Below are 26,722 nucleotides of genomic sequence, written 5' to 3'. Positions count from 1 at the left end.
GACGCATCTGAGGTTTCTCCCACAGAGCCGGATTTTATGTACGAGAGTGGGGTCCTGGAGTGAATCCAGCTCGGGTACATGCTCTGTTGATTCAAGAGATAGAGAAGCGGCTTGTGTGATGCCCTTTCATCTATGGCCCGCTCTGGGACGTTCCCGGGGGCGGGCCGGAGGACAACCCAAAGTTCGTCAGGGCTGTGGTTCTGACAAAACATTATTCGGCTTGGAGTCACCTGGTTTTACTTCATTTCAGATCTCAGAGGGAAGTAATCAGGCGGGGCTATGCGCTCCAATTTTGCCCGTCAACCCCCGCGTCTTTCAGGGATTCTCTGGACATACGGGCGGAGCAGGAAAAATTATCCTGTTTCCTGCAGCAGAGATGATGACAGGGTTTTACTCCCGGTACTTCCTTGTGCCAAAGAAGTTCGGGGGTTGGAGACCCATACTGGACCTCCCGGTCAGAGGCAGAAAGTTACACTCACACACAGAAGGTGTTGAGCCATATTGCCACCCTGGGGTTCATGGTGAACCTCAGCAAGAGCGCTCTGACTCCAGTTCAACAGTTAGTTTACCAGGGGGTACTGTTGAGCACAGGGAAGGGATACGCGTCTCCCGGACGTGCGTATCCAGCCCATTCTCCGACTGACAACACAGTTGCTGGTAGCTCGGCGTCATGTGACGACAGCAGGCACTGTTGTCCCTCCTGGGGCTCACGCAGCTCACATATTCAGCTGTACTTGCTGCATATGAGGTAGCTTCAGAGATGTTTTGGTCGTTTCAAGCTAGACCTCAAGCGGGAACAGGGTCGAAAAGTGCGCCTTCCCGCTTGGGTTTTGCAGGACATCCAGTTTTTGGGACTCTCTAGCCAACCTCAGACGGAGAGTTCCATTGGTTGCGTCCTTCTTTACACTCAGGTGTTCACAGACGCTTCTCTGACAGGTTGGGGAGGCACCTCGGGTCAGGCCTACGCCAGCGGGGTAGACCAGTGTACAGTCACATAATCTTGCTAGAGCTAAAGGCAATTTACAACGTCCTGCTTCACCTCTCTCCCCAACTGTCACGCTCCAATGTCCAAGTGCTATCCGACAGCTCCACCGCCGTGGCGTACATAAATCGCCAAGGTGGAGCCAGATCCAGCCCTTCTGAGTGTGGCAAAGAAGATTTGGCTGTGGGCAGACCGTCACTTGCTTTCTCTCAGAGCTCAGCATGTACCGGGCGAGCTGAACGCAGTAGCAGACAGACTGTCGGGTGGGGGCCGTCCACGACGAATGGGGTCTGTCCGAGACAGTGGAGAGCCGAGATATGGTCACGGTTCGGTCACCCGGTGGCAGACTTCTTCGCCAGCAAGGAGAGCTTCAGATGTCCTCTCTGGTTCTCCCTCAGGGCATCGGATTTCCCCCCACTAGGTGTGGACGCTTTAGCCCACTTGAGTTGGCCGGCCGGACTACTGTTCGCCTTCCCTCCTCCGCGGCTCCTCCTCCCCTTAGTTCGGAGGACGAGGCGGGAGGGGCTGAGGTTAATACTGGTAGCACCAGACTCCCTGGTGCGCAAGACGGTCAGGGACCCGTGGGCCATCCCTTGGGCCCCTGCTGCCCTGGGCGGGCCTCTCAAAGTGTGGCACCTGCACGGGACGAGCTGAGCGGGACTTTGGACCCGGGCGTTCTCCACACGCCGTGCCCCGTCTACACGCAGGCTTTATGCCTCGAAGTGGGGGATTTTCTCCCTTGGACCCCAGCTCCTGTTTGGTCTCTGCTGTCCTGTCTTTCCTGCAACTTTTGCTGGATAGCGGACGGACTTTGGCGACACTGAGAGTTCGCATCAGCCACAGCAACGAGGCATGTCGGGTTGAGGGTGCTTCGGCTCGCGCCCACCCTCTGTTGGCGCGTTTTTCTTACGGGGTGCCTGCAGGCTTCGACCTCCTGCAAGGCCTTCCAGCCCTCAGTGGGATCTCCAGTTGGTACTGGACTCTCTCACAGGCCCGACCTTCGAGCCTCTTGACCAAGTCCCACTGGATATCTTGTCTTACAAGGTATCGCTCCTTCTGACACTAACAACCACGAGGAGAGCGAGTGAGCTTTGTGCTCTCTCCACTAGCCCTGAGTGTCTTTTCTTGGCGTCGAGGAGTCTTTGGTGTCATTGTTGCGGGTGGCTGCGTTTATGCGCTCTGATGCCCTATTCATCTGCCGCAGTAGATGCCGCCGGGGTGAGGCGATCTCCTCCCAGAGGTTTTCTCATTGGGTGAGATCGGCTATTATCCGGGCCTACCAAGCAGCGGTGGGATCTGCTCCTAACGGACTGAGGGCACATTCCACCCTTGGTGTGTCAGCCTCAGTGGCTCTTTTAATGGGTGTGGCAGCAGAGGACATCTGCTCAGCTGCTTCTTGGGCATCCACGTCAACCTTTGCTAATGCCCATCTCCTCGACATGACGGCGGGATCAGTAGCTCATACAGTTTTGAGCGCTGCTGTGACCCCCTCGAGGCCCACGGCTCCAGTAGACTTGGTTCCTGGGCTGGCGGGGCCCTAGCGATGTTGCTTCAGGAGCGGCGTCCAGCTGGGGGTACATTTATCCCGTCAGGCTTCACCTTGGGTTTAAACCAATAGCGAAGCCGTTAGAGGGCAGAGCACCAATATGAAGTAGAACCCCTGAGTTATCTATCATAACCTCAGGTTCTACGAATTGGTGCAAAGCCCTTTAACCTCGTCGCCCAGCGGCCGCCCCTCTCGCTGAGTTTTCAGTTGGAGGAAGTGCAGCGGGTGTTTCCCTCCTTTAAAGGAAGTGGACTGCCCCCTGCTGGGTGGCGAGTTCATTAAGCTTTCTAAGAGACGAGGCGGTGCCTCGGGGTAAACCAATAGCAAAGCCGTTAGAGGGCTTCGCACCAATTCGTAGAACCTGAGGTTATGATAGATAACTCAGGGGTTTTGAACACAACAATCGAGGGGAACTGTGATCAGGTGAGACGAAGACACAGGTGACACAAATCAGGGCAATCATGTCATGAGCAGAAGAGGAAGTAAACAAGACAAGGATAATAGAGTCTCAAATCGCATACTTCTCTTAGTATACTAGAAGTTAGTATGCATCAGGATAGTCTACGTACTAACTAGTAACAAATTCTTGACAGATAGTATTTCTCAAATCAAACACTGCCGCTACGCACTAACAGGAAATGACGCAACAGCTTCTTCTTCTACTTCTATTTAACAATGGTTGCAACCAGCTGTAGGAACACTATCACTGACACACGCTGACAGCAAGTTTTGCAAGTTTGGGAGAAGAAATAAAGAAAAAATATTAGAAACTAAATATTCGCGAGATATTTACGCAGATATTATCACTATAGACGTCTCATCATTCAACTGCTGGCTGAAAATGCACCTGTAGATATATGAATATATATATATATATATATATATATATATCATATGTATATATGACGTAACTTCCGTTTACAACGTGAACGTCACTGGCGGCCGTTTTGGGGTAGATAGTGTCCATCGATCCATACTCAGTTTTGTGGCAGTTTTAGTACGCCAATTTAAATTTAAATTTTATTTAAATTGGCGTACTAACAATTGAGATGCACTTACGCACTAAAAATACTAACTTTGAGTACGCAAGTATGCGATTTGAGACACAGCACATGAATCCCGGCATAATTCAAAGTTTAGAGTGAAATCTAGTGGCCTTAAATTGAACTTACTATATCATGATACAGTTTCTTCACTACACAGCTGTATCATGAGGCGTTATCAAAAAACTTTTTTTTCTTTTTAATAACCTACAGTAGTATAAACCTAATAATACAATTAAAAACAAAGATCTATCATTTATTAGTGACTGACTACACTTTGTTAAAATAAGTTTACATTAAAACAACTTCAGTTATAAAATCATATCCGTGGTTCAGAAAACAAGCAGAACAAATAGAAAATTCACAATCTGCCTTTCTTGCATGCACTGCTGGTGAAAGGCTCAGTAGTCGGACAAATTTTATTAAGTCTATATGTCAATAATCTACCTGATGTGTGTAGCGATGTAAAGTTATATGCTGATGACACCGTTTTGTACGTTCATGCAAAAACAAAATGTGAAGCCACTTAGGCTTGACTCTAGAGTGTGCAGGTAGTTGGGAACTCTGTGCAGGGCCCTGTGATTGTGGTAAGGAGTCTGTGTCCATCATCAGGTCCAAGTGGAACGCGGGCCAGGTCAGGTCAGTTTTCCATCACTTGTTCATCAGTTGGAAGGTGTTTGCACCCACCTGCTTTTCCACTAGCACAGGTGGGGAGAATCTCGTGTTAAACTTTAGGTGTTGGTCAAGGAATCCTTATTCTCACCTTCTCTTCCTCCTGAAATGGAGGATCATGTGCACCTCGCCTTGAATCAGTGTGGCGCTTCATTTTGTCTTGATTCCTCTCTACTGTGTTGCGTACTTTTGTAGGTGAAGGCATCCCAGTGAGAGGTAGAGGTAGAATGTACAACTTGGTGCGCATTTGACAGCCATAGAGCAGTTCATGAGGTGAAGCGGATGAAGTGGCATGTTGTGGGAGTCCATGAACTCAGCAGAGGTCAACTGAGGTCCGTTATCGGTGACGATGCACTTAGGGTTGCCATGGCGACTGAAAGTGGACATCAGGAACTTTACAACATCTGCTGTCGTGTCACTTTGGGAGAAGGCAAGTTCAGGCCACTTTGTGTAATAGTCTGTTAGTGTTATGGCGTAACGGCAGGTAGGGGAAGCTGTTTCAAAAGGCCCTACTTTATCAAGACCCAGTTTCTGCCACAGGCCCCTAGGAAGCTGGACAGGTTGCAGGGGAGCTGGATGAATGGAGGCCGTTTTGTCATTTGACTGGCAAGCAACGCAGGAGGCTATGCAGGTACAACCTCACCTAAGCCATAGTCACTTGCATCTGTGGAGACAACTGTACGTACGTAGAGGGCAAGGGCCAGACTACCTAGCAGGAGCTATTTAACCGCCTCAAAACTGCTTTGAGCAGCTTCGGTCCATGTGAATGATTCAGTCTCTTTGGCAAACTCACGCATCGCGGAAACAACTGTAGCAAAGCCTGGCAAAAATTTAGAATACCAGGACGCGAGGCCTGAGAAAAACCTCAGAGTAGCTGCATCAGAAGGGGCGGGGCATTCAGGACTGCATCAATGTGTCCACAGCTAAGGTTTCCCCCCCCCCTCAGTGATGACAAGGAACCGTAGCGAAGTCTGGTTGAAATGACACTTGTCTTCATTCAGGACTAACCCAGTCTCTTTTAGTTTGAGCAGGACAGTTCTGATGCTACTGTTGTGATCATCAGGCCCATAAAGGATCAGATCATCTAGGTAGATTTGTACACCAGGTACACCCTGTGAAATTGTCGCCATCATTTTTTGATAGGCAGAGGGCGCTGACGCCAAGCCATAGGGAACCCTGCAAAAAGTGTAGAGACACTTGTATGTAATGAAGGCAGTAATGTCCCTGCTGTGCTTGTGGAGAGGCAGCTGATATGCATTTGCCAGATCAATCGGGGAAAATACCTTGGCTCATCGCAGGTTGGCCAGCAGCTCATCGATGTGAGTGGCATTGGGTAGCTATGAGAGCTCATGGTAGCTCATGTGGAAGTTGTTATCATTGTTGAAACGCATGCCGCTCCACTACGACGTTAACTTTTGGCAAGAAATGTCTCTCTGGTGCTGTCACAGCATCTTCTAAACTTGTACCCGTATCCGGCAGCAAGTAGAATATCCTCTGCCCATCAGCGCTAAGGCAATGAAGTCTAGTAGCTCTCTTGCAGGCTTTTGGCCAGGAATTCCTGGTTACATTCATAACTAACATTTTGTTGTTGCAGATAAGGAGCCACATGTCGAACGGCATGACCGGTTCTCCCGGACACGGTAGAAACATTGCAGGCGCAGTTCACAGACATCTCGTCGTCTTAGTTGAAATCCCCATCGCCAAGTTTGACTTTGTAGCTCACAAAACTTTCACCATTCGATTCATCCTCAACAGGAAGTACAGGATCACAACATCTGCTTTTCTTCTTCTCCTCCTCTAGATACATACAGAGTATAATATTATTCAGTGGTGCCTTCAACACAACATATAACATCTTGGACATTGTTTATAATCAGATATTCATTGATGCTTGACTCATTTTTAGAGTTTTAAATACACTTGCTCCCCCACCCTTGTTGAGTTTAATAAGTAAAAATAATAATAGCAGTCAAGTTAACACCAGAGCATTGACCAGAGGGAACTGCAACGTACAAAGACGCAGCACTAAATTTGGCCAAATGTTGGAGGCACACAGTCATGGAACAGGCTACCATATCAGAAACTTTGACACTTATTCAGTATTTAAAATTGCACTGAAAGAATGATTAAAAACAAACCAGACATGCACTCACAGATAATTCACCTTTATGTTTTTCTTCTCCTTTTCTCTTGGGTTGAAAAGTTTTCAAAATCTTAACCTACAGGTTACTTGTCTATGGTCTGTGTCTATGGTTACCTGTAATGAATTATGTCTTGTACTCTGTGTCATCTATCTGCCTTAGGACAACGGATCCGGAATATTTACATTGTTGCTCTATGCTGACATGTTGATGAATATGCATTGTCCTGGTTCAGATAAATAAATAGTTAAATTACATTTAGCGACATTTATGGCTCTAAATACATGAACTGTTTTGTCATTCATTGTTTTTAAACTCTATCATGATATAGTGCCTTCATGTTAAAGGCCACTAGATGTCACTGTCTTTACAATCTTTGGCTCTAAGCCAATAATTCAATGAAACTTGGCATCATTTTCATTAGTGGCCTTTAAAATTAAAACATTATATCATGATACAGTGTTCTCACTACACAGCTGTATCATGAGGCCTCATCAACCATCACTAATTAATACCTACAAGAATTTTTCTAAGATTATTGGAACATTGTTTGAAAACATACAGCAGCACAAAAATAATAATAACATTTTAAATAAAATTACTATCACTCGAATGAGTTACTAACTACATTTTCTTTTTTTCAATCAGGGAAAAGCATTTGAAGTGTGAATTGTGTTCTTGTTGTATGTTCACATTCACACCAAGCATTTGTTTGCTTTTCCTCATGTCTGTGCAATTTAATGAATCACAGAAATAAAATGTTTAATCAACCATCACTTTAATAGTTTGTTGTGAGGATGGAGTGTGATTGTCATGCAGAGTTAAGTTAAGACTATACTTTCAGGGATCATTTCTATAGTTGTTAACTTGAGAAATGTGTTTCTAGAGTGTTTGGTGTCACTAACCACAATGAAGAGTCATGATATTCCTTCCTGAGCATGAAGCAGACAGAGAATAATGATTTACTTCATATGTTCACTGTCATTGATGATCCTTCTTTACTTCCTTGTGGAGTATTGAGAGGAGGAATATGATCAGAGTGGTTCTTTTGTCTTGTTAATATAACATTTAATTGAGAGCAATTACTGAATTGTTTGGAACTCCCTCTGACTTTAGCTAAATGTTTCAAAAAGTGTGTCACTCTGAACCACAAACTGAATTTGGAATTAAGGTATACTAGCAACATACTGTAGATTGACATCGTGTTATCCTTGTATAATTCTAATCTAGAATATTCTCATCCAAATAATTTGTTCACAATGGGTCATTAAATTAAATTGACATTTATGGATCTATAAACATTAACTGTCTTGTAATTCATTGTTTTTAAACAACAATAGATGAGATTAAAACTAGTGATGGGTTAAAGAGGCTTCATGAAACAGCTGTGTAGCTGTCTCATGATACACTGCCCTCATGTTGAAAGGCCACTAGATGGCACTCTCTTCTTTACAATGTTTGGCTATAATACAATGATTTAATGAATCCTGGCATAATTTTAATTCAGAGTGACATCTAGTGGCCTTAAAATGAAGTCACTTTATCATGATACAATGGTTACCCTACACAGTTTTTTCATTAAGGCCTCATCAACCCAAAACAAATTAATACCTACAAATATTTTTCTATGACTATTTGGAACATTGTTTTAAAACCTACAGTAGTATAAATCTAATAATAACATTTTAACATCTTCATCTACATCTTCATCTGCATCTTCTATTGATTATTATTAATTATTATCTGAAGACATTTGGGATTAAAACAATATAGATATGTAGTTAAAAGTATGTGGAACATGAGTTGAACCCATTTAGTATGTTTGCATTAAAATGACATTTTTTTTGTTAGAGTTATAAGATGATAATGATAATAATACTAATAGCATTAATAAATATTATCCTAATAAACCATGAATACAATAGTTTGTTGTGAGGATGGAGTGTGATTGTCATGCAGCGTTAAGTTAAGACTATACTTTCAGGGATCATTTCTATAGTTGTTAACTTGAGAAATGTGTTTCTAGAGTGTTTGGTGTCACTAACCACAATGAAGAGTCATGATATTCCTTCCTGAGCATGAAGCAGACAGAGAATAATGATTTACTTCATATGTTCACTGTTATTGATGATCCTTCTTTACTTCCTTGTGGAGTATTGAGAGGAGGAATATGATCAGAGTGGTTCTTTTATCTTGTTAATGTAACATTTAAATGAGTTATTCTCAAAACATTTGAACATAATTTTTCACATGTGTCTATTAAACAGAGAATACATTTTTAATATGAACAAACCAGCAGATTATCAAGAAAAGTTATCTTATGTACTATACATGCAATCAAATATTCTCATTAAATATGTTACAAAGATTTTTTGAACAAAATGTTGTCACATGTATGGATCTAAAACAGTAACTATATTGCCATTCATTATTTTTAAACAACAATAAATGTGATAACAGTTTTTTTGGATTTCATGAATACTAAAATGAATAGTATAACACAATTATAAAAACCTTACACTCATAGAGCAAAACTCCTTTTTCAAATGACTACACACAGTAAATTGCAAAACACTAAACACACTTGTATACATTAGTCACAGATGCATATTATGATTTCACTTCCTTGTGTAGCTGGTGAAACACAACACTCAGGTGCACCAACACATGGTTGCTTATTTGGAGACACATGTTCAAGAACTAGAAAAAGGCAGCAGGTGAGTTCACCTGTCTTCTACCATAATGGAACGAGTAAGGTGAGGAAGAGTAAGAATGATAGAAGGAATTCAAAGAGAAGGAGAAGGAGGTGAAGGCACAGGTCATGCCAGAGGTGGAGGGAGAAGAACAGGAAGAAGACGAGGAAGACTAGAACCAGGAATACATGCCGTAAGAAGGAGAGGACCAAATTTATCCAATTAAATCCAGGCAACATTAGTTGATCATGTGATGAACCATGGACTGATGCTGAGAGTTCAGACAAATCTTAGCAGGTTTACAGTGGCATCTGTGATCAGGGCATTTTGACAAGAAAACAGGTAAAAACAAATGTTTCTACAAAGGTAATCAACTGCTTAGTATGTACCATATCAGCACTGTTGATACTGGTTCCTGTGTATATCTTTCCACGTAGGATTCAGGGGCGAGAGCGACAAGGAGGGAGAACATGGTTGTAGACAATAATGCAATAACTCTCACAGAAATTTAAGTCAACGTCATTAATAACGAAGGCATTTTCAATAATGTCCATCAGGTCTCCCTCTCAACACTGACACGCATCCTGAAGAGACATCAAGTTCAGATGAAACAACTGTATCAAGTGACTTTTGAGCAGAATTCGAAGAGGAACAAACAGCTGTGGCGTGAGTATGTGGAGGTTTGTATTGTTCACTCTATCACTGTGATGTTACACACTGCAAGCTACATTTACTGTGTATCAGATCCATGCTATACACTAAACAATTAAAACACCTTAATCTTCTTTATATACATCTTCATCACTTATTAGTGTCTGAAGACATTTAGGCTTAAAAACAAATGTTAGTAAAGTAAAAGGTATGTGGAGCGTGACTTGAGCCCATGGAGTATGTTTGCATTAAAATGATTTATTTTTTACAGAGTTATAAAATAATAATAATTCTAATAAACCATGAATAAAATAGTTTGTTGTGAGGATGGAGTGTGATTGTCATGCATAGTTAAGTTAAGACTATACTTTCAGGGATCATTTCTATAGTTGTTAACTTGAGAAATGTGTTTCTAGAGTGTTTGGTGTCACTAACCACAATGAAGAGTCATGATATTCCTTCCTGAGCATGAAGCAGACAGAGAATAATGATTTACTTCATATGTTCACTGTCATTGATGATCCTTCTTTACTTCCTTGTGGAGTATTGAGAGGAGGAATATGATCAGAGTGGTTCTATTATCTTGTTATTTTAACTTTTAAATGAGTATGGGTTTGTAGTTTAGATGTTATAGCAAAATATATCAAGCTAAGTTTTCTTATATACTATAAATATTCAAGAACATTCTCATCAAAATAATATGGTTACAAACTATTATGAATCACATTTAGTGACATTTATGGCACTAAAGATTGAAACTGTTTCAATGTTTATTGTTTTTTAACAGCAATATATGTAAATAAAACTAGTGATGGGTTGATGAGGCTTCGTGAAACAGTGTAGCTGTCTCATGATACACTGCCCTTATGTTGATAGGCCACAAGGTGGCACTGTCTTCTTTGTAATGTTAGGATCTAATCTAATATTCTAATATATTATATTCTTCCTCTGAACACTGTCATTAGTGAACAGAGAAGCAGATGGAGTTGACGATTGCTCCTTCCCAGATGAAAAACGAATAGACTCAAGGACTCATTCATTCCTCGGGCTGTTAGATTGTACAATTCTGAGTTTGTGGGCCGGAGTGGAGCCCAAGTATCTTGACATTCTATTCTATGTTCATCTTTGTATCCTTTGTCTTTGTTATTTATTCGTATATGTTCTTTATCTTTAGACTTAGATTGTGTCATCTTGTTCTTTCTTTTTATTTCTCTTTGTTCTTGTTCTTATTTTTATTTTTTTTGAATAAGTAAGTAAGTGAGTAAGTAATATTTATTTATATAGTGCTTTTCGAGACCAGGGTCACAAAGCGCTTAAACAATCGAAACAATACTCAAAAAAGTACATATTTTAAAGATCAAGATAATACTGAGAACAACACAGAAGTTTGAGAAATTCAAGGAAAAGCCTGAATAATCGTCTGTATTGCTGTTTCTAATTGGAATAAACAATTTCCCGAAAGAGACCTCCCGAGGGATCAATAAAGTTCTACTTAACCTAACCTAACCTAAGCTAATATTTAAATTAAACCTGGCGTCAATTTTAAACTGAGAGTGTCATCTAGTGGTCTTTAAAAAGAAGACACTGTATCAGGATACAGCTGTGTATTTTAAAAGGCCACTAGATGGCACTCTCTTCTTTACAATGTTGGCCTATAATAATAAATATAACTATATTAAACCATGAATAAAATAGCTTGTTGTGAGGATGGAGTGTGATTGTCATGCAGAGTTAAGTTAAGACTATACTTTCAGGGATCATTTCTATAGTTGTTAACTTGAGAAATGTGTTTCTAGAGTGTTTGGTGTCACTAACCACAATGAAGAGTCATGATATTCCTTCCTGAGCATGAAGCAGACAGAGAATAATGATTTACTTCATATGTTCACTGTCATTGATGATCCTTCTTTACTTCCTTGTGGAGTATTGAGAGGAGGAATATGATCAGAGTGGTTCTTTTGTCTTGTTAATGTAACATTCAAATAAGAGAATAGATTTGTAATTTAGATGTACTAGCAAAAACTATCAAGGTACGTTTCTTATATACTATACATACAATCAAAATTATATTAAATAATATTTTCATCAAAAAATGGTTACAAATTATTATTAAATCACATTAAGTGACATTTATGGCACTAAAAATTGTAAACTTTTTCAATGTTCATTGTTTTTCAACAGCAATACATTTAAATAATAATAGTGATGGGTTGATGAGGCTTCATGAAACAGTTGTGTAGCTGTCTCATGATACTCTGCCCTTATGTTGAAAGGCCACAAGATGTCACTCTCTTCCTTGTATTGTTAGGATCTATTCTAATATATAAATTAAACCAGGCGTCAATTTTAAACTGAGAGTGCCATCTAGTGGTCTTTAAATTAAAGACACTGTATCATGATACAGCTGTGTATTTTAAAAGGCCACTAGATGACACTCTCTTCTTTACAACGTTAGGGTAAAATACAATAATTTAATGAATCCTGGCGTAATTTAAATTTAGAGTGACATCCAGTAATGACGTTACTGTATCATGATACAGTGTTTTCACTACACAGTTGTATCATGAGGCCTCATCAACCATCACTAATTAATAACTAAAATAATATTTCTAAGATGATCTGAAACATTGTTTTAAAACCTACAGAATAATAATTCTAATAATACAATAAAAAAAAGATCTATCACTTATTAGAGACTGACTATGTTTAGTAAAAAAAAAAGTAAAGTAATTAAAGCAGTGAAAAGTTTGTGGAGCATGAGTTCAGTTCTTGTTGTATGTTGATTGTTAAACACCTTTTTTGTTTGCTTATAATAAAAATAATAATAATTCTAAATAAAACTAAATGGAGTCACTGACTTTAATTAGTGATAGAACATTGTTAATGTAACATTTAAATGAGAGCAGTTACCTAAATGGCTGGAACTCTCTCTGACTTTGGTAGAATGTTTCAAAAATGTATCACTGTGAACCAGAAATTGAATTTGGAATTTAGATATACTAGCAACATACTGTAGATTGACATCTTATTGTCCCTGTATACTTATAATTCTAATCTAGAATATCCTCATTAAAATAATGTTCATAATGGGTCATTAAATTAAATTGTGACATTTATGGATCTAAAAACATTAACTGTCTTGTCGTTCATTGTTTTGAAACAGCAATAGATGAGATTAAAACTATAAATGGGTTGATGAAGCCTCATGATACCTCTGTGAATTTTGAAAGGCCACTAGATGTCACTCTCTCCTTTATAATATTTGGCTCTAATAGAATAATTCAATGGAACCTGGAATCATTTTTCACAAGAACAAGAAAGAACCATCATAAACATGGTTCTAGACAATAATTCAATAACTCTCACAGAAATTAAAGTCAACGTCATTGATAACGAAGGCATTTTCAATAATGTCCATCAGGTCTCCCTCTCAACACTGGCTCGCATCCTGAAAATACATCAAGTTCAGATGAAACAACTGTATCAAGTGCCTTTTGAGCAGAATTTAAAGAGGAACAAACAGCTGTGGCGTGAGTATGTGGAGGTTTGTATTGTTCATTCTATCACTGTGATGTTACACACTGCAAGCTACATTTTCTGTGTATTAGATCCATGCTATACACTAAACAATTAAAACACCTTAATCTTCTTTATAATTCTCTTCATCACTTATTAGAGTGTCTGAAGACATTTAGGCTTAAAAACAAATGTTAGTAAAGTAAAAGGTATGTGGAGCGTGACTTGAGCCCATGGAGTATGTTTGCATTAAAATGATTTATTTTTTACAGAGTTATAAAAGAATAATAATTGTAATAAACCATGAATACAATAGTGTGTTTGTGAGGATGGAGTGTGATTGTCATGCAGAGTTAAGTTAAGACTATACTTTCAGGGATCATTTCTATAGTTGTTAACTTGAGAAATGTGTTTCTAGAGTGTTTGGTGTCACTAACCACAATGAAGAGTCATGATATTCCTTCCTGAGCATGAAGCAGACAGAGAATAATGATTTACTTCATATGTTCACTGTCATTGATGATCCTTCTTTACTTCCTTGTGGAGTATTGAGAGGAGGAATATGATCAGAGTGGTTCTTTTATCTTGTTAATGTGATATTTAAATAAGGGAATGGTTTTGTAATTTAGATATACTAGCAAAAAGCATCATGTTTTCTTATACTATACAAACAATCAAATTGTGTTCAAAAATATTCTTATCAAATAAAGCTACAGATTATTGATAAGTGACTTTTATAGCTCTAAAAACTAGTGATTGTGAGATGAAGCCTCCTGAAGCACCGAAGCCTCCCAGCCGAGTAGTTCATCTTTGGAGCAAAGCTTCGTGAGGCTTCATTTGCACTACCATGCCATCATGTGGACAATTGGGAGCATTGGATATTTTGTGTGCAAATGATTCTGATAATAAAAAATAATTTAAAAAGCAGTTTTCAACAGTGCTTGGATTCAGTTTGTTTCTTTTTTTTTAATAATTTCACCATCTTTGGAAGTTCCAGAGCGATTACCCAACAGGTCACGTGACAGGCCGGTTCGCGAGGCCTCGAACATAATCACTACGTCACCACCTATGTAACCAACACACGCCTCAAAACACGCTTCATGAAAATCTTCCTGGTCTACTCGACACACGCTTCGAAGCCTCGACACAGTCGGACACATCACTACTAAAAACAGTAACTATTTAAATGTTCACTGTTTTTAAACAGCATTAAAAGTAAATAATACTAGTGATGAGTTGATGAGGCTTCATGAAACAGCTGTGTAGTGAAGATGTTGCATAATGATAGTGTCTTCATGTTGAAAGGCCACTAGATATCACTCTCTTCTTTGTAATGTTAGGATCTAATCCAATATTTCAATTAAACCCTACATCATTTTAAACTGAGTGTCATCTAGTGGCCTTTAAAATGAAGACATTGTATCATGATACTGCTGTGTATTTTGATAGGCCACTAGATGTCACTCTCTCCTTTACTATGTTTGGGTATAATCTAATAATTCAATGTATCCTGGTATAATTTTGAATTTAGAGTAACATCTAGTGGCCTTAAGCATGTGTCCATGATCACTCAGGATCCCCCCCTCAGTGATGACATGACCAAGGAACCGCAGCGTAGTCTGTTTGAAATGGCTCTTGTCTTCATTCAGGACTAACCCAGTCTCTTTTAGTTTGAGCAGGACAGTTCTGAGGCTACGGACGTGATCAGCAGGCCCATAAAGGATCAGATCATCTAGGTAGATTTGTACACCAGGTACACTCTGTAGAATTGTCGCCATCACTTTTTGAAAAGCAGAGGGCGCTGACGCCAAGCCGTAGGGAACCCTGCAAACCCTCAAGAAACACTTGTGTGTAATGAAGGCAGTAATGTCCCTGCTGTGCTCGTGGAGAGGCAGCTGATACACATTTGCCAGATCAATTGTGGAAAATACCTTGGCTCGTCGCAGGTTGGCCAGCAGCTCATTGATGTGAGGCAGTGGGCAGCTGTCGATTACCACCGCCTTGTTTGGTTCCCGTAGATCAGCACACACTCGTATTCCAACATTTTTCTAAGCAGTGACCAAGAATGTGGGAAACCCAGGCAGAAGCATCGATCTTCTCTATGATCATATAATCAGATATTCATGGATGCTTGACTCATTTTTAGAGTTTTAAATAAACTTGCTCCCCCACCCTTGATGAGTTTAATAAGTACAAATAATAATAGCAGTCAAGTTAACACCAGAGCACTGACCAGAGGGAACTGCAACGTACAGAGACGCAGCACTAAATTTGGCCAAATGTTGGAGGCACACAGTCATGGAACAGGCTACCATATCAGAAACTTTGGCACTTATTCAGTATTTAAAATTGCACTGAAAGAATGGTTAAAAACAAACCAGACATGCACTCACTTAGATTATTCACCTTTATGTTTTTTTTCTCCTTTTCTCTTGGATTCCAAAGTTTTCAAAATCTTAACCTACAGGTAACTTGTCTATGGTCTGTGTCTATGGTTACCTGTAATGTATAATGTCTTGTACTCTGTGATATCTAACCTGCCTTAGGACAACAGATCTGGAATATTTACGTTGTTGCTCTATGCTGACATGTTGATGAATATACATTATAGATGTCTCTCTTTACTGTCTTTGGTTCTAATCCAATGAAACCTGGCATAATTCAAACTGTTTCATCTAGTGGCCTTTAAAATTAAGACATTATATCATGATACAGTGTTTTCACTACACAGTTGTATCATGAGGCCTCATCAACCATCACTAATTATTACCTACAAGAATATTTCTAAGATGATCTGAAACATTACTGACTACATTATTTTTTTCAATCAGTGAAAAGCATGTGAAATGTGAATTGGGTTTTTATTGTATGTTCACATTCACACCAAGCATTTGTTTGCTTTTCCTCATGTCTGAGCAATTTAATGAATCCCAGAATTAAATGTTTAATCAACCGTCACTTTAGTAGTTTGTTGTAAGGATGGAGTGTGATTGTCATGCAGAGTTAAGTTAAGACTATACTTTCAGGGATCATTTCTATAGTTGTTAACTTGAGAAATGTGTTTCTAGAGTGTTTGGTGTCACTAACCACAATGAAGAGTCATGATATTCCTTCCTGAGCATGAAGCAGACAGAGAATAATGATTTACTTCATATGTTCACTGTCATTGATGATCCGTCTTTACTTCCTTGTGGAGTATTGAGAGGAGGAATATGATCAGAGTGGTTATTTTATCTTCTAAATGTAACTTTTAAATGACAGAATGGATTTCTAATTTAGATGTACTAGCAAAAAGAATCAAGGTAAGTTTCCTTACTTACTAAACATACAATCAAAATGATATTCAAGATCATTCTCATCAAAATATGTTTACAAAGGGTAATTAAATTACAATAGTGACATTTATGGCACTAAAATTGTAACTGTTTCCATGTTCATTGTTTTTCAACAGCAATAAATGTAAATAATACTAGTGATGGGTTGATGAGGCTTCATGATACAGTTGTATAGTGAAGACACTGTATCAAGATACAGTTGTGTATCTGGAAAGGCCACTAGATGACACTCTCTTCTTTACAATGTTAGGCCACAATCCAATAATATAATGGATCCTGGTTAAATTTTAAATTCACAGTGACATCTAGTGTCCTTAAAATGAAGTTAATGTATCATGATACAGTGTTTTCACTACACAGGTGTATCATGAGGCCTCATCAACCATCACTAATTAATACCTACAAGAATATTTCTAAGATTATCTGGAACATTGTTTTAAAACCTACAGCATAATAATTCTAATAATACAATAAAAAAAAACACTTATTAAAGTGTCTGATGACATTTATGTTTAAAAAATATGGTAGTAAAATAAAAAGTAAGTGGAGCGTGACTTGAGCCCATGTAGTATGTTTGCATTAGAGTAAATTTTTTTTGATAGTTATATAATAATAATTATATTAAACCATGAATAAAATAGTTTGTTGTGAGGATGGAGTGTGATTGTCATGCAGAGTTAAGTTAAGACTATACTTTCAGGGATCATTTCTATAGCTGTTAACTTGAGAAATGTGTTTCTAGAGTGTTTGGTGTCACTAACCACAATGAAGAGTCATGATATTCCTTCCTGAGCATGAAGCAGACAGAGAATAATGATTTACTTCATATGTTCACTGTCATTGATGATCCTTCTTTACTTCCTTGTGGAGTATTGAGAGGAGGAATATGATCAGAGTGGTGCTTTTATCTTGTTAATGTAATATTTAAATAAGGGAATGGTTTTGTAATTTAGATGTACTAGCAAAAAGCATCATGTTTTCTTATATACTATACAAACAATCAAATTATGTTCAAAAATATTCTCATCAAATAAAGCTACAGATTATTGACTAGTGACTTTTATAGCTCTAAAAACTAGTGATTGTGAGATGAAGCCTCCTGAAGCACCGAAGCCTCACAGCCGAGTAGTTCATCTTTGGAGCAAAGCTTCGTGAGGCTTCATTTGCACTACCATGCCATCATGTGGACAATTGGGAGCATTGGATATTTTGTGCGCAAATGATTGTGATAATAAAAAAATGTGCTTGACTAACTTGTTTTCTGAATAACCTATTATATTTTATTCCAAAAAAGCAACAGTGCTTTGCTTCAGACTTTTTTTATTTTTATTATTATTTCACCAGCTTTGGAAGTTCCCGAGCGATTACCGAACCGGTCACGTGACGAGCCGGTTCAAGCAGCGCTGCTCGAACCAGTTACGTGACGGTCCGGTTCGCGAGGCCTTGAACGTCATCACTACGTCACCACCTACGTAACCAACACACGCCTCGATACACGCTTCATGAAAAATTTCCTTGATTACTCGACACACGCTTCGAAGCCTCGACACAGTCGGACACATCACTAATTTAGATCATGCAGTTACAACTTGAGTTAAACTCAACACAACATTTGACTTTGATAGATTGTTTCTAAAATGTGTGACCGTGAAAGAGAGAATTTATTTTTAATTTAAATGTACAAGCAAAAAGCATCAAATCAAGTTTTTTTATATAATATACAAATAGTTACAGGTCTCAAGGCAGGAATCCGGAATGAAGAGTAAACTAATTTAATTAAGAAAAAGAGATGGCAAAAAAGACACCCAGCAGGGGGCAGTCCACTTCCTATAAAGGCGGGAAACACCTTCCGCACTTCCTCCCTTACAACTCAGCGAGAAAGCTCCTGACAGTGGAATGTAATGATGGCGAATGAATATTGAAGTAAACAATGTGTGTGCATGAAGTGCACCTGCCGAGCGCTTCCCACGGCTCTTGACAGTGACGGGAAGCGTTCGAGGCTTGTCGACCCACGCCGCCTCAGAGATAATGATTATGATCAAGACAGGTTAATGCAATGTTGTTTAAGAAAAACAAACAACATGGCAGTCCTGTGCGGTGCACTCGACAAGCTCACGTTCCAATGTGGTGAGAAGAAAAAGATTGTTGGACCCTGATGAGTCGAGCTGATCGTCCCTCGATCGTGAACAGACGTCGAAAAGGAGGACGACTGGCTCGCTGCATGGAGTCGGCCATAAGGTATGCCAGAGCGACCCAGGTAAGTATCTCTTGCAGGCCACATGGCCCTCCTGCAGTGCACTCGACGGGTTCACCTGAGAGAGATGTTAGTAGTGTGCATGTGTTTCCGCCTGTGAGTGTGACGCATTCACAGGCGTCATTAGAAACTTTCGCCGCTAATGCTAAGCTAACATGCTTCGCCGTTCATAGACGGCGAGAGTTTCCTCTCAGAACACAGTTCGAAGGAGGTGTTAAACCCCTTCGTCCGGGTCATGCCGAGACTGTAATAACGGAGTCTGTCCACACGAACGAAGGGCAGACTCAATCATGTGTTTGTTTCCAGATAAGCAAATGTCCACGAGACCGGCTTAATCAGCTGTGTTTACTTCACTTCCGTGTTGACATGCGCTGGTCTGACGGGGCTTGACAGCTGATGAGCGTTGTCAAAAAATCCCGGCGCCATGGATGGCGTCACATTTGGCGGCAGAGAAACGCCATGGAACAGACGCACTTAAGAGGAATAGCCCGCCAGGAGGCGGCGCAGCAGGAGTCAGCGCAGCTCCGCCATCACCTGCATGGGCGTTATGACGAGCCGCGACGGGGATACGGCGCTCGGAGACGGAGATCCCGTTCGTCGGCCTCATCATCTGGTGCTGGGGGGAAGTGTCACCAGAGCCAGCCAGCCCAGCAGCACCAACAACATCGACGGCGGGCGACGAATGGGCGTCGCCAAGATCCGCAGCGGGAGCCAGAGAGCCAGCAGCCGTAGCAGAGTCAGCGGCCGAGGGACCTGCAGCAGCGGCGAGGCATCTTTTCGGGGGAGCCCTCCTCCCCCCTATTCATTCAAGGGCATTTATAAGAAATAAAACAAGAGAACGTATGACGTTTCTGTGGTTCGTTCTGAGAGAGATGTTAGTAGTGTGCATGTGTTTCCGCCTGTGAGTGTGACGTATTCACAGGCGTCATTAGAAACTTTCGCCGCTAATGCTCAGCTAACATGCTTCGCCGTTCATAGACGGCAAGAGTTTCCTCTCAGAACACAGTTCGAAGGAGGTGTTAAACCCCTTCGTCCGGGTCATGCCGAGACTGTAATAATGGAGTCTGTCCACACGAATGAAGGGCAGACTCAACCATGTGTGTTTTATTTCCAAACGAGCAGAGGTCCGCGAGACCGGCTTCAGCGGTGTTTACTTCCGCTTCGACCAGCGCTCGTGCCCGACAGAGCTTGACAGCTGATGATTTGAGTGGAACTATTCCGGACATGTCTATGTTGACCGGAGGCTGTTCCTTCCCCCACAGCGCTGTCAACAAGCACTGGCACCGTGGAGGACATCACGTATGGCGGCGGAAAAGAGAAAGAGCCATGGAACTGACGCAACAAGTTTTCTAGCCGTTCTGAGACCAGGCGAGGGGCAAGGAGCTTTCGCCCCTTCTGGCCGATCATCTGGAGAGGTGCGTGGCGATCGGATCTCACGAGTAATGAGTAGGTCAGGACCGCCAGCAGAGCTTGAGAATGTACTGGACGCGGTGAGTGATGCGGTGCCGACGCGCGCGCGACCTGTTCTGAACTCACATCAGCTCCGGTTAAATTCTCCAGCACATCTCCTCTTGTCCTCCTTGTTGTCCTCCTCTCCTTAAATTCTCCTCCACATCTCAGGTTTTGTCAGCTCCTGTGACACTAAGGAGTGCTCGGGGAGCTGGGGAGACTTCCGGGGGGGAAAGGGTACGTGCAAGACGCATCTGAGGTTTCTCCCACAGAGCCGGATTTTATGTACGAGAGTGGGGTCCTGGAGTGAATCCAGCTCGAGTACATGCTCTGTTGATTCAAGAGATAGAGAAGCGGCTTGTGTGATGCCCTTTCATCTATGGCCCGCTCTGGGACGTTCCCGGGGGCGGGCCGGAGGACAACCCAAAGTTCGTCAGGGCTGTGGTTCTGACAGAACATTATTCGGCTTGGAGTCACCTGGTTTTACTTCATTTCAGATCTCAGAGGGAAGTAATCAGGCGGGGCTATGCGCTCCAATTTTGCCCGTCAACCCCCGCGTCTTTCAGGGATTCTCTGGACATACGGGCGGAGCAGGAAAAATTATCCTGTTTCCTGCAGCAGAGATTATGACAGGGTTTTACTCCCGGTACTTCCTTGTGCCAAAGAAGTTCGGGGGTTGGAGACCCATACTGGACCTCCCGGTCAGAGGCAGAAAGTTACACTCACACACAGAAGGTGTTGAGCCATATTGCCACCCTGGGGTTCATGGTGAACCTCAGCAAGAGCGCTCTGACTCCAGTTCAACAGTTAGTTTACCAGGGGGTACTGTTGAGCACAGGGAAGGGATACGCGTCTCCCGGACGTGCGTATCCAGCCCATTCTCCGACTGACAACACAGTTGCTGGTAGCTCGGCGTCATGTGACGACAGCAGGCACTGTTGTCCCTCCTGGGGCTCACGCAGCTCACATATTCAGCTGTACTTGCTGCATATGAGGTAGCTTCAGAGATGTTTTGGTCGTTTCAAGCTAGACCTCAAGCGGGAACAGGGTCGAAAAGTGCGCCTTCCCGCTTGGGTTTTGCAGGACATCCAGTTTTTGGGACTCTCTAGCCAACCTCAGACGGAGAGTTCCATTGGTTGCGTCCTTCTTTACACTCAGGTGTTCACAGACGCTTCTCTGACAGGTTGGGGAGGCACCTCGGGTCAGGCCTACGCCAGCGGGGTAGACCAGTGTACAGTAAGTAAGTAAGTAAGTAAGTAAGTAATATTTATTTATATAGCGCTTTTCGAGACCAGGGTCACAAAGCGCTTTAACAATCAAAACAATACTCAAAACAGTACATACTTCAAAGATCAAGACAACACCGAGAACAACACAGGAGTTCGAGAAATTCAAGGAAAAGCCTGAACAAATAGAAACGTCTTAAGATGTTTCTTAAAGGAGTCAGTAGACTCCATCAAGCGCAAAGAGAGAGGAAGATTGTTCCAAAGCTTAGGAGCAACAGCCTGAAAAGATTTCTCTCCTCTGGTCCTGAGCCGTGTGCGTGGAACCATAAGTAGATTCTGATCCACAGACCTCAGAGACCGAGCTGGGGTGTAAGGCTGGATCAGATCAGTGATGTAAGGAGGAGCCTGACCATGAATAGCTCTGAAAGTAAGAACCAGAATTTTAAAGTTGATCCTGAAAGAAACTGGAAGCCAGTGAAGAGTTTTAAGGATCGGAGAAATGTGAGTTCTTCTACTAGAGCGGGTCAGAATTCTCGCTGCAGAGTTCTGAATCAACTGCAGACGAGACAGCTCCTTCTTGTTAAGACATGAAAACAAACTGTTACAATAGTCCAGACGAGAAGAAACAAACGCATGGATTACAAGCTCCAGATCATGTTGTGACAACATTTTCCTAAGTTTAGAGATTTTTCTCAGTTGAAGGAAACAGTTTCTGGTCAGTTTTCTGCAGTGTTGAACAAGAGACATGGCTTTATCAAATACAACACCCAGGTTTCTCAGGCTCAGTTTGACAGACTGACCTAAGTCACCCAAGTACTGACTCAACCCTGGAATCTTATCATCAGGAGCAATCACCAGAGTTTCAGTTTTGTCCACATTAAGCTGTAAAGTGTTTTCACTCAGCCATTGTTTGATTTCTAGCAAACAATTGACTAAGCTGTTCAGCCTTTGGGGCTCAGTTGGGTCAAAAGAGCAGTAGAGCTGGATGTCATCAGCAAAAATGTGATAAGAAACATCTGGAAATCTCTGAATGATTTTACCAAGGGGAATCAAGTACAGCAAAAACAATAAAGGACCCAGAACAGAACCTTGAGGGACTCCACACAACAGATCTGCCGATTCAGACCTCATTTGATTGGCAGATACACTAAAACTGCGCCCAGAAAGGTAAGATGAGAACCATTCTAACACAGACCCAGACAGTCCCACTTCATCCCTTAGTCTTCTCAGCAGGATCTGGTGATCAACTGTGTCAAAGGCTGAGGACAGATCCAAGAGAACCAGAACAGTGAATTTACCAGAGTCAGCCGACATCATGATGTCACTGGACACTTTCAATAAAGCTGTCTCCGTAGAGTGATGTTTACGGAAGCCAGACTGAAACTTCTCATGGATGTCGCTCTGATCCAGGAACAAAGACAGCTGCTCGGACACCACCTTCTCCAAGATCTTGGACAAGAAAGGGAGCTTAGAAATAGGCCTGAAATTACTGAGGTCAGTTGGGTCTAAGCCTGGTTTTTTGAGCAGAGGCTCCACAATGGCATGTTTAAATGCATTGGGAAAAACCCCTGTGGAAAGGGAGAGGTTCACCATATTGGTAACCCAGGGGCCAATTACATCAAATACTTTGATAAAAAGCCTACAAGGAAGGACGTCATCTGAGCAAGAGGAGGGTTTCATCTTGTTCACTAGTGCTGAAATATCACCCAAAGATACAGCAGTGAAGGATGACCAAGAGGAGGAGATGGGCTCAGAGACAGTAGGGGTTCCCAACAAAGGGGGAGAGATTTTCTCTTTGATCAATTTAATTTTGTCAATGAAAAATCTCAACAATGCATTGCTGTCAGCTTCACAGAAGACCGGCGTGATTTGAGGAGCAGGAGACACGAGAGAATTAATCGTGTCAAACAAAACTTTGGGGTTTTTCCTATTTGCTGCTACCAGTTTTCTGATGTAATCAGATCTAGCAGTTTCTACCATCTCATTGTAAGAAGTCAACAGATCCCTGAGGTGAAGTCTGTGCACCTCAAGTTTAGTAGACTTCCAGAGACGCTCAGTCTTTCGACAAAGTCTCTTCAGACTCAGGAGATCTTCATTTGTCCAAGGGCACCGTTTTTTCTGAATTTTCAAGTTCGATTTAACAGGTGCCACTTGATCCAGTATTTCAACACAATGATCAGTGTAACAGTGAATCAAACTGTCCACATCTGGACAGTCATCAAAGGAAAGACGGTCAAACATAGCAGAAAAACTGTCTGCAGTATCGGCTGAGATGACACGCCTCTGAGACCTAACTTTCAAAGGCTTAGGTTCAGGGATAAAGTCCAGGTTGAACAAGACAAGAGAATGATCACTCAGATGGACATCATGTACAGATACATTAGAAATGTTCAGGCCAAGAGTAAAAACTAAGTCTAAAATGTGGCCTTTTTGATGAGTGGGTTCAGAAACATGTTGCTCAAAATTAAAGGCTTCAGTTAAAGTTAAAAGTTCTTTAGCAGAACAAGATGTGACATCATCAACATGAAGATTAAAGTCTCCAAGAATAAGAACAGATTCCATCTGAATAATGGAAGATAAGAAGTCACTAAAGTCTTTCAAGAACACCGCCGCAGGACCAGGCGGACGGTAGATTGACACACAATAGAAAGGTCTTGTAGAACCAACCAAGATCATCTGAGACTCAAAAGAAGTGAATTCCTGTGTCTGAATCACTTTGCAAGAACAACTCTCCCTAAAAACAGTAGCAAGACCTCCTCCACGACCAGAGAGGCGAGGCTTCCCCAGGACAGCGCTCCCTACTGGACAGAGTTCGTTCAGATGAATAAACTCTTCCTCTCTCTGCCAAGTCTCAGAAAGACATAATAAATCCAAATTAACTCTTGTGAAAAGATCATTAAGAATAAAGGATTTATTAGTAATGGAGCGAACATTAAGAAGTCCCACATTCAGCACCGATGACGTCACTGACGACGCCGCGTCACTGACAGGCGCGCAGAGCGGGATCTTTTGAAGCGAACAGCGGTCACGTGGGTACCAGCTGTCACTGACGTTCAACTCGGTTGTAAAAGTCGAATTAAAGAGAGGAAATGAAAAAATCTTACCACCTTTCGTTGAGGTCTGGACAGACGGCAGCGCTGATGTGTCGTCACACACAGTGAGAGGGATGTCGATCAAACATCGATGACGTTCGATGACGTCAGAGTTGTTCCGAGCGATCGCAACTGCACGTCTCATCCTGACCTGTACTCCAGCCCGACTCGATCCCTTGTGGAAATCGCCCGGTACTCGAGAGATCAAACGATATTCCACAGAGTCCGAGTCGATGAGAAGCGGAGCCGGAAACACGTTCACCGGACGTTGGTAACGGTCGCGGTTATAATCCTCCATCGACTCTCTGATGTTGAGAAGAGCATCACGATCATAGATCCGAGATACTTGAGACATATCTTAAGTGATATGAGCATAATATCCGGACAAGTAGTCGTTAAAACGACTGTTTTAGGCAATTATTGCAGGAGCTTACGTTTCAAGCAGCCGATCAAAGGCTCACCGGAAGCGGAACCAATAATAATCTTAATAATAGTCACATAATCTTGCTAGAGCTAAAGGCAATTTACAACGTCCTGCTTCACCTCTCTCCCCAACTGTCACGCTCCAATGTCCAAGTGCTATCCGACAGCTCCACCGCCGTGGCGTACATAAATCGCCAAGGTGGAGCCAGATCCAGCCCTTCTGAGTGTGGCAAAGAAGATTTGGCTGTGGGCAGACCGTCACTTGCTTTCTCTCAGAGCTCAGCATGTACCGGGCGAGCTGAACGCAGTAGCAGACAGACTGTCGGGTGGGGGCCGTCCACGACGAATGGGGTCTGTCCGAGACAGTGGAGAGCCGAGATATGGTCACGGTTCGGTCACCCGGTGGCAGACTTCTTCGCCAGCAAGGAGAGCTTCAGATGTCCTCTCTGGTTCTCCCTCAGGGCATCGGATTTCCCCCCACTAGGTGTGGACGCTTTAGCCCACTTGAGTTGGCCGGCCGGACTACTGTTCGCCTTCCCTCCTCCGCGGCTCCTCCTCCCCTTAGTTCGGAGGACGAGGCGGGAGGGGCTGAGGTTAATACTGGTAGCACCAGACTCCCTGGTGCGCAAGACGGTCAGGGACCCGTGGGCCATCCCTTGGGCCCCTGCTGCCCTGGGCGGGCCTCTCAAAGTGTGGCACCTGCACGGGACGAGCTGAGCGGGACTTTGGACCCGGGCGTTCTCCACACGCCGTGCCCCGTCTACACGCAGGCTTTATGCCTCGAAGTGGGGGATTTTCTCCCTTGGACCCCAGCTCCTGTTTGGTCTCTGCTGTCCTGTCTTTCCTGCAACTTTTGCTGGATAGCGGACGGACTTTGGCGACACTGAGAGTTCGCATCAGCCACAGCAACGAGGCATGTCGGGTTGAGGGTGCTTCGGCTCGCGCCCACCCTCTGTTGGCGCGTTTTTCTTACGGGGTGCCTGCAGGCTTCGACCTCCTGCAAGGCCTTCCAGCCCTCAGTGGGATCTCCAGTTGGTACTGGACTCTCTCACAGGCCCGACCTTCGAGCCTCTTGACCAAGTCCCACTGGATATCTTGTCTTACAAGGTATCGCTCCTTCTGACACTAACAACCACGAGGAGAGCGAGTGAGCTTTGTGCTCTCTCCACTAGCCCTGAGTGTCTTTTCTTGGCGTCGAGGAGTCTTTGGTGTCATTGTTGCGGGTGGCTGCGTTTATGCGCTCTGATGCCCTATTCATCTGCCGCAGTAGATGCCGCCGGGGTGAGGCGATCTCCTCCCAGAGGTTTTCTCATTGGGTGAGATCGGCTATTATCCGGGCCTACCAAGCAGCGGTGGGATCTGCTCCTAACGGACTGAGGGCACATTCCACCCTTGGTGTGGCAGCCTCAGTGGCTCTTTTAATGGGTGTGGCAGCAGAGGACATCTGCTCAGCTGCTTCTTGGGCATCCACGTCAACCTTTGCTAATGCCCATCTCCTCGACATGACGGCGGGATCAGTAGCTCATACAGTTTTGAGCGCTGCTGTGACCCCCTCGAGGCCCACGGCTCCAGTAGACTTGGTTCCTGGGCTGGCGGGGCCCTAGCGATGTTGCTTCAGGAGCGGCGTCCAGCTGGGGGTACATTTATCCCGTCAGGCTTCACCTTGGGTTTAAACCAATAGCGAAGCCGTTAGAGGGCA

General features: G+C 42.7%; 7 non-coding genes across 7 annotated transcripts; all 7 read left to right on the top strand.

Moving 5' to 3' along the window:
- The first annotated feature begins 7,212 nt into the window (after window positions 1-7,212).
- Window positions 7,213-7,428, top strand: LOC148069486 (small nucleolar RNA U3). Its single transcript, XR_015713115.1, has one exon. It is a non-coding gene; the product is annotated as a small nucleolar RNA U3 (small nucleolar RNA).
- Window positions 7,429-8,352: 924 nt separating this feature from the next.
- LOC148069485 (small nucleolar RNA U3) lies at window positions 8,353-8,568 on the top strand. The gene has a single exon (XR_015713036.1). It is a non-coding gene; the product is annotated as a small nucleolar RNA U3 (small nucleolar RNA).
- A 1,518-nt stretch (window positions 8,569-10,086) lies between these two features.
- Window positions 10,087-10,302, top strand: LOC148069484 (small nucleolar RNA U3). The gene has a single exon (XR_015713114.1). It is a non-coding gene; the product is annotated as a small nucleolar RNA U3 (small nucleolar RNA).
- A 1,164-nt stretch (window positions 10,303-11,466) lies between these two features.
- LOC148069483 (small nucleolar RNA U3) lies at window positions 11,467-11,682 on the top strand. The gene has a single exon (XR_015713113.1). It is a non-coding gene; the product is annotated as a small nucleolar RNA U3 (small nucleolar RNA).
- Window positions 11,683-13,604: 1,922 nt separating this feature from the next.
- On the top strand, window positions 13,605-13,820 carry LOC148069482 (small nucleolar RNA U3). Its single transcript, XR_015713104.1, has one exon. It is a non-coding gene; the product is annotated as a small nucleolar RNA U3 (small nucleolar RNA).
- A 2,434-nt stretch (window positions 13,821-16,254) lies between these two features.
- Window positions 16,255-16,470, top strand: LOC148069481 (small nucleolar RNA U3). Its single transcript, XR_015713133.1, has one exon. It is a non-coding gene; the product is annotated as a small nucleolar RNA U3 (small nucleolar RNA).
- A 793-nt stretch (window positions 16,471-17,263) lies between these two features.
- On the top strand, window positions 17,264-17,479 carry LOC148069480 (small nucleolar RNA U3). Its single transcript, XR_015713055.1, has one exon. It is a non-coding gene; the product is annotated as a small nucleolar RNA U3 (small nucleolar RNA).
- Window positions 17,480-26,722: the final 9,243 nt, after the last annotated feature.

Source organism: Callionymus lyra, chromosome 11 (assembly GCF_982586985.1).
Source record: "Callionymus lyra chromosome 11, fCalLyr1.hap1.1, whole genome shotgun sequence".
Taxonomy (NCBI): Eukaryota; Metazoa; Chordata; class Actinopteri; order Syngnathiformes; family Callionymidae; genus Callionymus; species Callionymus lyra.
Note: the sequence above shows the minus strand (reverse complement) of the source record. Positions and strands in the feature narration are given on the sequence as shown.